The sequence below is a fragment of the Mugil cephalus genome, chromosome 21 (assembly GCF_022458985.1).
Source record: "Mugil cephalus isolate CIBA_MC_2020 chromosome 21, CIBA_Mcephalus_1.1, whole genome shotgun sequence".
In the NCBI taxonomy this organism is placed as follows: Eukaryota; Metazoa; Chordata; class Actinopteri; order Mugiliformes; family Mugilidae; genus Mugil; species Mugil cephalus.
In genome coordinates this window covers 17,728,210-17,741,835 of record NC_061790.1, presented here as the reverse complement: position 1 = coordinate 17,741,835, position 13,626 = coordinate 17,728,210, and positions in this window count along the sequence as shown.

Here is a 13,626-nt window from a genome sequence, read left to right as displayed (position 1 = left end):
AAAATAAATGTGGACATTTCTAGCAACCCTGTATAAAGAAGTGGTTAAATGCCAACCCGGTCTCACAGGGGATGTGAAACTGTCACGAAAATTAATCTATTGTTTGGTGCCTGCCAACACGATTTTTCTCATGTTTTCATGCTGCTTGAAACAAATTTCAAACTGATGTATTTCGTGCTATGAGGACGACTCTCAATGTGACACTGCGCAATGAAGGGGTTTGTATTGTATTGAGGCCACAGCGCGCCCTTTCCTACATGTCAGCCCCCCTGCCTCCCCATTTCCTATAATACACAAAAAAAAAACTATGAATAAATGACGAATGAATGTGTCAAAATAAATTAAACTTTAATTAAACCAGTTTCTCCATTTCATCTTGATAACCTTTAATGATTAATTTTCCTTTTTCTTTCCGTGCTGTAAATGTCCCTGGATTTCCATATCAGCAGGCAATGTTAACACAGGGCCATGCAAACCTGTTTTACGACTGGTGTGGGATTATTCTGCAGAAAATACTCATCATCACAGTAAAATAGTCCATCCTTAATCAGTGTTGTGAACACATGATTATGAGTGAAAAAAAAAAAAAATACTGTGACACAGTTGGAATTTTGGAAAATACTGTGATATAAATTTTTGGCATTCTGCCCAGCCTTACAACAGGCATAACATTATGACCACTTTCCTAATGTTGTGCAGGTTTGTGCTTCCTAAACTGTACTGACTCATCAGAGAATGGATGTGGGCCATGGTCCAGATCTGAGGGATGACGTACAGTAGCCTACTATTTTACATGTAGAATTTGCATGTCAGTACCATTTGTAGGCTTTATACAGCTAACACAACAGTGTGTGACTTGTTTGACCTATTAAACAGGTGTGGGAGTCACACAAAGTATTCCAGGAAGTTAACAGTTTTTTTGTGTATATATTTGTCTGTGCATCTGGAGTCTGGAATGGTTCGTCCTCCTGACAAGAGCCTTTTCAGCGGACTGACAAAGACAGGTAAAAATCTTCCTAACATTTCACTTATACATTATTATAAGTGGTAATTATTATTTATGTTGCTGTTACTGCTATTTGTTGCACCTACTATTGTAGTGCAACAAATAGTTGCTTTTACTACTATTGTTGCAAAGCATATGCTTATCTGAGCAATCTAGCCTGGATCTAGTTTTGTTAGTCAAAGACAACCCAGTTAACCAAATTAAACAAAAATATATACTTTATGTTTGTTTAATCTGAAAAATGTTGCAAATGTAATAATAATGCAAATATTACATATCTGTGAGTTTCCAGTGTTCACTTCTAGGATATCAAGGTGGAATTAGAGTCTATCTGTTAACGAAGTATTTGCAAACAATGTAATGAGACAAAGGTGTTGTTCAGTGAATTGTTTTTGTGGAGGTGTATGATGAGTTTTCTGTGAAGCTCAGAAAAAGAGTTGTTGTTCCTCATCAGGCTGCATAAAGAGATCGGAATTCACAAATCCACAGTCAGTCAGACTGTGAACAAATGGAGGAGATTTAACCCATAAGTGCATGCATCTCATACCTTAGACCTCCCTAGTACATAAAATGTTAGTGAAAAAGTAGGTTTTATACTCCTCATATACTGCAACAATTGTTGCATTTATTTATTTATTTTTTCAAACTAAGGTTAAAAAAAAAAGGGTTTAAAAAAAAGTGTGGTCACTATTGTTGCCAGTGGGGTTAAATGGGTTAAGACGACTGTTACCCTCAACAGGAGTGGTTGACCAACAGAGATTGCTCCAAAAGCTATATCAAATAAAAATCCTAGGCTCACGTAAACTTAAATTTAATTTAAATTTAATTAATTTTTATTCAGATTTATTTATGTAGTGTCAATAAAAATACAAATAGTCTTGAGGCGCTTTACAAAACGCAGCTAGAAACTCTGAATGAAACCACCAGGGCAAGAACTCTTAGCACAAAGTAGTGACAAACCGTGGACTATGGATGGCTGCGGTGATCGCATGAAGACAGTGGTCATAATGTTATGCCTCATCTGTGGATTTCGATTCTCACAATTAACCAAACCAGCCAACCAAATTTTGCTACATACTAGCTACTGTGATGTACTGTATTACAAGTGGCATTACATATCTCCTGTACTCACACCGTCATGTTAGAAATGCACATAACTTAAGGGCTTGAAAAACAACATAGTTCCTTGTTAAATGCAGGCAAGGCTGAGGGTGAAAAGGGAGGGAAAACACCATAGCACTCATTGAAAGCATGGATAACGCATTTCCTTAGTACCTCTATTTTGGATCCAAAGTCTATATATGCAAACCAGCTAGCTCTGGAGTTTACACACAAGGAAGTGTAATTCAGCATCAACTAATTTAACAACTATGAACACATATTGTGAGGTGGTTATATCCCCATGTTCCAGTTACTTTTGAAAACTAGTTCCTCTGTGTATGAATATGGGCGGTGGAGAGGTGTAGCAGTTATAGTTTCTCAGTATGTACAGTAGCTCTTTGTTTCTCAAGGGGACAGAGGTAATAACTGGACACACTCAAATACTGTTTCAGTGGCAGGTGTGGGAAATTCCTTCAATATATTTATAACATTAAGGTAAAGTTGACAGCACGACAATCCATCAGTTATTACGAATGACCAAATCAGCAGTTTGGCATGTTCTGAAAAATAAAGAACTGGATTCCTAATAAGTCAGAAAGAAAAGGAGGTGAAAGCCCCGTCTTATTTGTGTAATGTTGTACCATTCACCTACCACTCACCAGAATCCTACCTCTGTCCCAAGACGATAAAATAATACAATTTATATATAATACTGAATTTCAGACCCCTAATTAATTGATTGATACATTGTTTCATAAATAAATTAAATTGTATAAGAATATGCTAATAACCTTTTTGTTTGTTTTTTGTTTTAGTATTGCAGCATTTTTCCAAAGCAAGTGACATTTTTACTTTTACCTAACCATCCTGTTGTCAGTCCTGGATCATATTTGTTATACGTCAACACCATTTTGAGAATTCCTCTGAGAAAAGCAACAGCATGTGTTCAACCGCATCAGTGTCTAATCTAGAATTGTGAAAATATATTCTCTATGGCCTACTGATGAAAAGGGGGACTAACAGTATCTTAATATTATTCAAAGTATCTCTTATTCACTTTAGTTAAGTCTCTCCTTATGTGTGTTTAGCTGTCACTGCTGTATGTTTTTAAAGCCTATAAAGGTAAAAAGATGTATTTGTTGACTTCCTGCTAGCGTTTCAAATAATGAATCATCACAATGTGTAGTTTTAAAAATGATATACACTATACACAATGTATAAATGCGCATGTTTTCTGCTTAATCTAATAATGAAACGTGATTGTGTTTGCTGTATTTACTCTAGTCAGGATGGCTTTACCAAAGGCTGTAGGATACCTGGTTTTTCTTCTGACTATGTGCTGCATTCAGGCGAATCAAGGAAATGGAGACTCTCTGAATGTCTTCTATGAGGTGAGAGGAAGAATTAATCAGTACTAACACTAGAGGCTGGAGTTTCATACCATGAGATGCTTAAACTATGGGATTTGATCACTAACATACTCTTATCTTTGTAAATTATGATTTGTTTTTAGTTGCAGTTATTAATCTGTACAGTCTGATGCCTTTTCCAGGAAGTAAACAATACAAAAGGATCCCCCATTCATGTCAGAGAAAAAAGAGCAAGTGAGTCACATTTTAGTGCATCAATTATTAGATGACTGATCGATTATTCCACACCTTTGTGTTGAGCAATACTGATTAGTGAATCTGTTCTGTTCTTGTTACTGATGATCTGTTCAATATTGACACAGTGTCTGATCATGTCTCTTTCTACTTTAGCTCTCACTAATTCCACTGATTATGAGCTGAAAACCGTTATCAGTGTCCCTAACATGGAGAGTCTCCAAATGATTTTGAACAACCTCCGCTTTCCGTTAACGATTATTATGCCTGTAGTTGCAAACATAACAGCAACAATTCCACACACAACAGTACCAGTGTTGACTGCCTTAAACATAACAACACAAATGACGTTTACCTTGAACACAACAACACCAATGAAGCACACTGCAAAGACAACAGTCATCAACGGCACAAGTGAAATCACCAACACAACAGGTAAAACACCCTTTTGTTGTTGTTGTTGTTTTGTTTTTTTTTTGTTTGTTTTTTTTTTTTTGCTCAGTTGTTTTCCAAAGCTTGATGTGTCGTCACTCAGAAGTTGAGGTGTGTGTGTTGCTGTGTACATGCTGGATAGAAAACTAGGACAACTGTGTAGATCCTGGAATATGTGATATAGAAAAACATCGTCTTGTGTCGTCTATAATCTAAAAATATCTGTATGCTGTAGGCAGCATGTTTGGTTCCATTGTTCAAAGACATACAATATTTATCTTTCTTTTAAGGAATATATAATATAAAAAGGGCAAATATATGATAGTTTGCCATTTAACTAACAATAAATAAAGCAGTTGTTTCACTAGCAAGGACCACACTTCCAACCAGAGGGATGGATTGACAATTTGTTGACGAATGAATATGGATGACTATGATTATGTTTATGGAATAATTTGAGTGCAATCTGGTGAAGCTCGATTAGTGAAAGAATCCACTGTGACTCCCGGGCATGACGGACCCCCCCAAAATGGCATTATTTGATGAGGGATAAAGTGGACTTGAGGTCACTGAGGTCAGAGCAAATGTAACGATGGTAGGCTTGGGATGACCATCGACCTAGGGACTGGATTAGGTGGTCTGAGATGCTATTTCATGAGGGCGAGGCTCCTATCATGAAGGAGTGACCACAGCAATTAGTGGGAGAGGTGCCTGATAAGTAAAGAACTTGACAAAAATGCCAGTGGAACCAAAACAATCTGTCCTTAGAGATGAATGAAGCATGCTAGTGGGATGCACTTTAGGACAGATGGTAACATAAGTAGCTGCCAAGGATTAGGAAGGGTTTATGTTCAAACTGAATGCAGAAAAGTAGAAACACCAAAACTGGCTGATAGGGCATTGTCTGTGAACAGGCTGATATCATGAGAGTGAATCAATACATCCTTGTAAAAGAAAGAGATCCCGTTCCAGTTGGAGAGATGGAGCCCAAATTGGAGCTCGGTATGAAAAGTTGAGACTGATTGAGATCAAGGTCCTCCATTTCCTGTCGGCAGGGAGCACATAAAGTCCCTGAAAGGGTGTAAGTTCCTTGGATCTGGAGGCTGACCTGCTCCTCTGGTAAGGATGGTCCTCTTGACTTTCCAAATATCTAGCTGCTGGAGGTTGATGAAGGGAAGACGTGAGAAGAACACCAAGATCAATGTAATTACCGTGAACAATCAGACTGGCGGGGACTGGGGAGGAATGGAAGATAAAAGAGGTAGGATGGGTGATGAGAGGATTTTTTGAGGCCAAAGTATATGCGGGTGATGCCCTCTGGGATTGTAAAGGTTGGTAAGAGAGACTGGATGATCCTAGTGGAAGAACTGCTTGTGGAGGAGGGAATCCTGGTCTAGCATCCTGGTGCCAGACAAACCAGTGAAACCCGGCTGAAGTGGCTGTGGATGTTGTGCATTTGAGGGGGCTACCATCCCGGTGCCAGGCCGCCCAAAGTAAGCCTGCTGATGTGACTATGGATGCTGTGTAGCGGGTAATTTATCCAGGTGCCCGGTGACCCAGCAAGACCAAGCTGCTGATAATGCTGGAGAAAAATGGAAGACGCTGGCATCCCGGTGCCAAGGTTACTTGTTGAGGCCCAGTGTGAAAGAGCAGCTGTTGTTGAAGAAATGGCTAGTGTTTTGGTGTTGGAACCTCTTCTGTGAAGCCGCTTCTGTTGTCTTGGTAGCACCTTCTGATGGGTATTAGGGGTGAACTGGCCTCTGCTGTGTCGTTTGTGATGACGTCATCCCGAAGAGCGCTGGTGGTGGCTGAATTACTCTGACATTCCGAAATTAGAGCATTGAAAAGTTTGGTTTTATTGTCCATTCAGTGGAATGGGAATGAAAGAACAAAACAGGAGGAGTAAGTTAGGCGGGTATTTAAGCCAGAAGAGGTGCAGTTGGAATGTGGTCCTGCTCCTGAAACTTTGCAGTTCCATACACATAGCATAGTGTCATAGTTTTTTTTGTTGTTGTTGTTCCCGTACAGTGGTTCCCAACTTTTTTCCCTTGGAGCCCCCCCCACTTGTATCTTGTATCCACCCTGTGCACCCCGAATTGTTTTCTTGGGGAGGGGCAATTTAATCTGAGAAATTATTCGATTAGCAATTTAACCATTTAATTCAGTTTCAATTTATACAGAAATTGCAAAATTTACATACTTACATCTAATATTAGTTATTATTATTTTTACTGTTAACTTGGAGGAAAAATAAGTTCGGTATATGGTCACAATGGTCACAATATGGTCGCTATTTTTTTATTTTGAAAGCAGTAATTTCTGCTTCCATTACATTTAACCACCCCCACCCTACTTCTGATTATGTTAGTTAGCCTTACTCTTATTCCACTGGTAGGTGAACTTGACTGCTCGAACCAGAAAATATCCCTCATTTTTTTTTCTAAACGTTGATCCGGTGCCAGAATACTTTAAGCCCTGCATCGTACACGTAAGGAGACACACACAAAACTCGTGACTGGTGAAAACAACAAAGCAAAACAAAAGCACAACAACAATGACGAGCTCAGAGGCAACAGTTGATTATTAGAGCAATAAATACCTATCAATGAATCTCTTCTTTCCTTGCTACTGATGATCTGTTCTATATTGACACAGCGTCTGATCATGTTTCTCTCTGCCTTAGCTCTCACTAATTCCACTGTTTATGAGCTCCAAGCTGTTGTCAGCGTCTCCAACGGGGAGAGTCTCCAACAGCTTTTGAACAACCTCAGCTTTCCATTAACAATCAACGGCACAAGTGAAATCACCAGCATTGACATCACAACAGGTAAAACATCCTTTTGTTGTTTTTTGGGATTTTTTGCGCAGTTGTTTTCCAATAGCTTGATGTGTCGTCACTCTAACAGCAATGGTTGAGGTGTGTGCTGCTGTGTCTGCTATCTTCTCAGTGTGTTCATCAACTATGACTGGAGACCGGTGCAGATGTGCAGAGAGCTTTGCTTGGTCGTATGACACCTGCATTAAATATGGAGCCTGTGACGCCATCGTTGGTAAAACGTGTGGATGCATTAACAGCATCCCAGATGACAGACAGTACTGCCAGCCAAACATCAGTCAAACAGGTAGCATTGAGGGCTGTCACACCATTGTGTCACACACTGTGTGTACTTATACTGTGCACTTCCTACAGTATTAAGGCTACGTCATTGTTTTGTTCCATTACATTTAACCACCCCCACCCTACTTCTGATTATGTTAGTTAGCCTTACTCTTATTCCACTGGTAGGTGAACTTGACTGCTCGAACCAGAAAATATCCCTCATTTTTTTTTCTAAGCGTTGATCCGGTGCCAGAATACTTTAAGCCCTGCATCGTACATGTAAGGAGACACACACAAAACTGGTGACTGGTGATGAAAACAACAGAGTAAAACAAAAGCACAACAACAATGAAGAGCACTGCAAACACAACAGAAATTATAGCAACTGTCAAACACAGCAACCTCAGAGACAACAGCTGATTATTAGAGCAATAAATACTGATCAGTGAATCTCTTCTTTCCTTGCTACTGATGATCTGTTCAATATTGACACAGCGTCTGATCATGTTTCTCTCTGCCTTAGCTCTCACTAATTCCACTGTTTATGAGTAACTATACGTTATTGTTATTGTTTTGTTCCATTTACCGATACATGTGTAGTTATTGGTTACGTCCTAGATGAATGAAAAAAACTGTATTGTCTCACAGTAAATGATTAATACAGACAATTATCATAGTCAGACTCAGTACAACGCAACCGTGCCTCTCCTGAATCCGCTATCGCAGATCAGACAGGACGATTAATGCTTTTGTAAAGGAAGATAGGTAGTTGACTTTTCCACATGTATTAAGAGAGGAATCCGTCACATGCAGAGTGATTACGTTTGGCCATTTTTTTTTCTAATTATTAATGTTAATAAAAAAGACATGTTTAGTCAAAATATTTTTACTTGGAAAACACCGGAGTTCCTGCAATACGTGCTATAGAAAAACACCCTCTTCTGTCTTCTATAATCTGTGAATATCCTGCTTCATTTCCCACCTGCAGTAGCAACACTGTTGGTTCAGACACCTCTCATTAAATATATTTAATGATGACTTCTGTTGGGCTCCAGTAGGAGGCAAAATTTGATTCTTGGTAGTTAATATTAATAATTATGGGAAATAATCAATAATATTTATAAATAGTTACTACAAGTAGTAAACCTTGGGGCACCACCCTTTTCAGGGACCAAGTCAAATTGCCTAATAAAGGTACAGTCTCAAAAGGGGTTGTGAAATGTGCGTTCAAGCACCGACTGCCTTGAATCCAGCAAATATCACAGTGTACAATCACAACAAACAACACCATGCCAGGTTAAATTATAAAAGGGAGTCAGGGCTATAAATACACACGAGGGCTGAGGGATGACAAGACACAGGTGAGACAAAACAGGGCAATCACACGGGGAGAAACCAATGTGTAATCAAGGACACATGAGGAAACACAACAGACAGGAAATCAAGACACTTAACAAAATCAAACAGGAAACTCAAAACGTGATACGGACATAATCATGACAGAAACACAAGGAGGCAAGACAGACAGGAAACAAAGAAACTATGACAGTTACCACTAAGTCTGATCTGATGTTGGTTTTAAGTGAAGACGTGGAGTTTCTCTGGAAAGAAAGGAGAATAACTGAATCTTTAATGTTCCACAGATATCATGGCATTACCAACCCCAACTCCAACTGGTATGGACAACATTTTAGTTTGTTCTCTGTTCCACACAATCTGTAATTACTGAGCTAAAATATTTAGCAATGAAGAGCTTCTGTTGATCCTAATGGTTTCTGATTGATTTGCAGCAATGACATTTCATAACATGATGTCTACCTTAAACACAACAACATCAGTGACTGGAACATTACAAAACCCAACAATACCAATGACGAGCACTGCAAACACAACTATAGAAGTGACAGCAACGATGTCAAACACAACAACCTCAGTGTCCGCAAACATGCGAACCATAATAACACAAATGATGACAACCACAAACACAACAAAGCAAAACACAACAACAACATCCATGACATCTACCTGGAACGCAACAACACCAATGATGAGCACTGCAAACACAACAGTAGAAATTATGGTAATAATGTCAAATACGACGACCTCGGAGGCAACGCAGTTACTAAACCAAGTAACATCCATGGTGACAACTCCAAACACAACAATGTCAAACGCAACAACCTTAGTGTCACCAAAAATGGAGACGGTGGCAACTCCAAGCACAACAATGCAAAACACAACAACAACATCCATGACGTCTACCTTGAACACAACAACACCAATGACGAGCACTGCCTCCTCAACAACAGAAATCACGACAACAATTATGCCTACAGTGTCAAACACGGGGACCTCAGAGGCAACGCAGTTACTAAACCAAGTAACATCCATGGTGACAACACCAAACACAACAGTGCAAAACACAACTACAACAACACTCATACCATCTACCTTGAACACAACAACACCAATGATGAGCACTGCCTCCTCAACAACAGAAATCACGACAACAGTGTCAAACATTCAAGCACCTATAACAACAACTACACAACACCAAAAACAACCACAACCAGTCACAACAACACCACTGACGAGCACCAGAAACACAACAATACAAATGATGCTGACCTCAGTGGCAACACAGTTGCTAAACCCAATAACATCCGTGGTGACAATTCCAAACACAACAATTCAAAACACAACTACAACAATGTCACCAACAACTACAAACACGGGGACCTCAGAGGCAACGCAATTACTAAACTCAATAACACCCAGGGTGACAACACCAAACACAACAATGCAAAACACAACTACGACAATGTCAAACACAACAACCTCAGTGTCAGCAAAAATGCTAACCACAATAACACCAACGATGACAACGTCAAACACAACTACAACAACACCCATGACATCTACCTTGAACACAACACCAATGGCAACTACAACAACATCCATGACGTCTACTTCGAACACAACAACACCAATGATGAACACTGCAAACACAACAATAGAAATTATGCCTAGAGTGTCAAACACGGGGACCTCAGAGGCAACGCAGTTGCTAAATGCAATAACATCCATGGTGACAACACCTAACACAACAATGCAAAACACAACTACAACAACACTCATACCATCTATCTTGAACACAACAACACCAACGACGAGCACTGCCTCCTCAACAACAGAAATCCCGACAACAGTGTCAAACATTCAAACACCTATAACAACAACTACACAACACCAAAAACAACCACAACCAGTCACAACAATACCACTGATGAGCACCACAAACACAACAATACAAATGATGGTGACCTCAGAGGCAACACAGTTGCTAAACCCAATAACATCCATGGTGACAATTTCAAACACAACAATTCAAAACACAACTACAACAATGTCACCAACAACTGCAAACACGGGGACCTCAGAGGCAACGCAATTGCTAAACCCAATAACACCCAGGGTGACAACACCAAACACAACAATGCAAAACACAACTACAACAATGTCAAACACAACAACCTCAGTGTCAGCAAAAATGCTAACCACAGTAACACCAACGATGACAACGTCAAACACAACTACAACAACACCCATGACATCTACCTTGAACACAACAACAATGGCAACTACAACAACATCCATGACGTCTACCTTGAACACAACAACACCAATGATGAACACTGCAAACACAACAATAGAAATTATGCCTACAGTGCCAAACATAACAACACCAATAACAACAACAATGCCCAACACAATAGTACCAATATCGATTGCCTTAAACATAACACAAATAACCACAACAGTGGTAAATACAACAACATCCGTGGCGTCTACCTTGAACACAACAACACCAATGACAAGCACCGCCACATCAACAACAGAAATTATGACAACAATGTCAAACATTCAAACACCTACAACAAAAACTACACAACACCAAAAACAACCACAACCAGTCACAACAATACCACTGATGAGCACCAGAAACACAACAATACAAATGATGGTGACCTCAGAGGCAACACAGTTGCTAAACCCAATAACATCCATGGTGACAATTCCAAACATAACAATTCAAAACACAACCACAACAGTGGCACCAACAACTACAAACACGGGAACCTCAGAGGCAACGCAATTGCTAAACTCAATAACACCCAGGGTGACAACACCAAACACAACAATGCAAAACACAACTATGACAATGTCAAACACAACAACCTCAGTGTCAGCAAAAATGCTAACCACAATAACACCAACGATGACAACGTCAAACACAACTACAACAACACCCATGACATCTACCTTGAACACAACAACAATGGCAACTACAACAACATCCATGACGTCTACCTTGAACACAACAACACCCATGATGAACACTGCAAACAAAACAATAGAAATTATGCCTACAGTGCCAAACATAACAACACCAATAACAACAACAATGCCCAACACAATAGTACCAATGTCAGTTGCCTTAAACATAACACAAATAACCACAACAGTGGTAAATACAACAACATCCGTGGCGTCTACCTTGAACACAACAACACCAATGACAAGCACCGCCACATCGACAACAGAAATTATGACAACAATGTCAAACATTCAAACACCTACAACAAAAACTACACAACACCAAAAACAACCACAACCAGTGACAACAACACCACTGATGAGCACCAGAAACACAACAATACAAACAACAACAACAACATCCAGCACAGCAACACCCATCTTACACACACCTGAAGTGAGGCCCTTTACTCTTACCCTGGACATGGATTTCAACTCCTCATACAACAATCCAAGCAGTAAAGTTTACCAAGACATTGATACGTCAGTAAGTGTTAAGGCTTTTTTTCTGTCTATATCACTCAGTGATGTCACAGTGTTGATCCAATGAACGTGATTAATTCTGGCTTGATATGCTAATCTGTCAAATAGATTCAAAACCAGGGTAAGAAGCACTTCTCAACTTTTCAGTCAGCGACGTTAATCTCATTTCAGTAAGTACTTTTTTTAAGTTTCTTTTTTTTTCAAATATAGTGTTATTTTATTACATGTGTTATTGTCTGCAGCTACAGAGTTGGCCTTTTTTGAAGCGACAATCACCTTAGTTTCTTCTGCACACTTGGAAAGGTAGATGTGATTCAGGGACATTCTGTTGGTTGCAACCTACACACTGGATCTTTAAGTTAATGTTAAATAGAAAAGGGACAGGGCAGAAGTCAGTCATGTATTTTAAAGGTAGTGTCCCCTAAAACCGGGTCTTAACACTTTTTGTGTGTAACAAATAGAGATCAGCATCATGGTTCCAGATCAGATGTAATGTGGTCTTAATTTACTGACATTGTCACTGCTTTTTTGGATTTTTATTGATATTCATTTGTGTATTACAGGAACGGAAGCACCATTGTTAACTTTACTGTCAGTGCTACGTCTTTTCCACCACCAGAAATTACAGCACTTATATCTGGATTATTTACAGAGTTGACAGAACAGAATTACCCTGTGATATTTGACAGTAAGGCAGTTTTATTCATGTGTGATTATTTTCATGTGTATAGTCTTTGTGTTGGATGGTTTTATGGTAATTGTGTGATGTTCTTTGTCCATCCAGGTACAGCATCCTTGACGTTTGCTCCAAAAGAATTCTTCTTTAATAATAGTATGACTGTAACGTGCGGCCCTCCACCAGCGGGGATTAATTTTGGGACAAACTGGACTGCTGAGTGGACACGTGATGGCAATCTCATACTTGAAGATAGTGACCACAGATTTTTGAGACAGAACGGATCAGCAACATTAACTGTGTCAAGATGTTTGACGGCTGACAGTGGTAAGATATAAATTGAATGTATTTATAATGTCTGATTTATAGAATCTAGACATCATTTAACTTGATTTGAAACTAAATTATAATACTGTTGTTTTAAATATAACCCAAAAAGTGTTTAAAAAAGGGAACCAGTTTCCCTATGAATGGTGCTCTAACAAAGCCATTGTCAGTGAGTGGTTCCCGTCTAAAGGTGTGAACGGAGTGGACTGTAAATTGATGGCAGATCTCCGTTCACCTCCTCTGTTGTTTTTGTTCGTTTTTTTGATACTTTCTTTTTAATGCTTTTTTCTGTAACACTTTCTATGAAGGTTGTATTTATAATGCCATATGAATGCATTCATAATATTTTATAAGGTGTCTATAAAGCATTGTAATGCTCATTATTACCATCTATACGTATTCAGAAGTCATCATAACCAACTTCATGATGCATTTTGACAACTGGTTATAAATTATTATAATTTTAATCTGAATAGTGCATTTTAAATATGTCAATATCTGCCCAGTCACGTGTTAATTT